This window comes from Hakea prostrata, chromosome 1 (genome assembly GCF_041222555.1).
Source record: "Hakea prostrata isolate BN-2017 chromosome 1, UWA_Hpros_2, whole genome shotgun sequence".
NCBI classification, from domain to species: domain Eukaryota; kingdom Viridiplantae; phylum Streptophyta; class Magnoliopsida; order Proteales; family Proteaceae; genus Hakea; species Hakea prostrata.
The window spans coordinates 44,385,259-44,387,090 of NC_142600.1; the positions used below are offsets into that span (position 1 = coordinate 44,385,259).

The 1,832-nt window shown below is 37.0% G+C and overlaps 1 non-coding gene across 1 annotated transcript; it reads right to left on the bottom strand.

Moving 5' to 3' along the window:
• Nucleotides 1-1,208: 1,208 nt before the first annotated feature.
• LOC149029022 (small nucleolar RNA R71) lies at nt 1,209-1,315 on the bottom strand. Its single transcript, XR_016171346.1, has one exon. It is a non-coding gene; the product is annotated as a small nucleolar RNA R71 (small nucleolar RNA).
• Nucleotides 1,316-1,832: the final 517 nt, after the last annotated feature.

Here is a 1,832-nt window from a genome sequence, read left to right on the forward strand (position 1 = left end):
TTTACTTTTGGTTATTTACTTTCTGTTATTTACTTTATGCCTATTCATTCATAATCTCGGACCACATAACCGGAGCAAGCCTACAGTCGTGCCTCTGCTTCTGGTGAAGGGTGGTGTTGCATCTGCATTTTCCTGTCTTTTATTTATGCATTGATTGTGTTTAATTTATTGTTCGTTTCAATTCGATTGCATTAGATATATAGATTAGGATCGTTTAGTTTAGTTAATTAGTTAACAAAAAAAAAAATTGAATCATTCCACTCTCGCATTACTATTAAGAAGTTCAAATTCTAAGTGGCATATCTCCCTGAGATCGACCCGTTAGCTACACGATACCGTGCGCTTGCGGTTACTTTTAAAATTCTACAAACAAGTTTTTGGCGCCGTTGCCGGGGAGGTATTAGTCCACTTTGTTTTTCTAATTCTTAGGTAAATCGAAGTGATTTAAAAATAAAAAAATAAAATTCAAAGATATTACTCTTAACTTGAGTAGAAACAAAAACGTATAGTAGTCCCCACTCTACTGCAGAATCCCCAGGATTCGATTGTAGGTGGCTCCGAAGACTATACGGATTCCCTTGCTGTCAAACCTATAAGCGCTCAGCTATACGGCAACCTTACAGCTTTGGAATCATTGTTTCAATCTTTGTGGTGGGAAATTCACTACTTTCCCTTCATTTTTGTTATTTTCTTTTCTTTTATTCTTTAGTTACTTTATTTATTTTCTTTCATAAGAGTCATTAATTGCATTAAGTGGTTAGTGCATGTGTGTCTGGACTCGTGATTCTACAAATAGAATTGTACGAGTGTCTAACTTGACCATGGAAGGTCTACCTCCACCACCTCCACCTAAGAGTCTTAGGGATAGATTTTATCCTACCCGATCTGCACAACCTTCTTGTATACGTTTACCTGAAGTGAGGGGTAATAATTTTGAGCTCAAATCTCATTATCTATCTATGTTACCCCAATTTCATGGGTTACCTGATCAAGATGCATATTTGTTCCTTAGGGAGTTTGAGGAGGTTTGTGTCCTTATGAAGGTACAACAGCTCACTGATGATGCTGTAAGACTAAGATTCATTACATTTGCATTAAAGGATCAAGCTAAAAAGTGGCTTTATAGCTTACCTAGGGATAGCATTATCACATGGGAACAATTTACTGTCCTCTTCTTGAAAAAATTCTTTCCTTTCTCTAAGACGAACAAAATAAGAAATGATATTCTTCAATTTCGTCAGAAACCCAATGAGTCCTTTGCTAAGGTAATGGAGAGGTTTCAAAGCCTTCTCCAAGAATGCCCTCACCATGGTATAGAATTGTGGCATTTATGCCAAATAATTTATGAGGGTATCGATTACCAAACAAAGCAACTTTTGGAATCAATGTGCCCCACAGGATTTACATCATTCACTGATGATTCTGAAGCTTGGAATTTTCTTTTAGACCTAGCAGATAGAACTAGAGAATGGGAGTCAACCCAAGAGTCTGAAAGGACTAGTAGGGGATATTTTGTTGATAGTCAAGTTCATAAGGAAGTACAAATAGATAACATTTTGAAAAAGTTAGAGACTTTGGTAGTTAAAGCTACACCACCAAGTCAAGCACATTTTATTGACAAATCTATTGCTATGTGTGCATGGTGTCAGTCTCCTACACATGTAATTGAGGAATGTCCTAGCTATTCTGGAGACCAACATGAGAATGTCAGTGCAATGTTTCCAAACCCGTACAATCCTGGGTGGAAGAATCATCCTAACTTTTCATGGTCTCAAGGGCATAACCAAAATGGATTAAGAAATTATTCCACACAAAATCACTTTGGTGCCCCT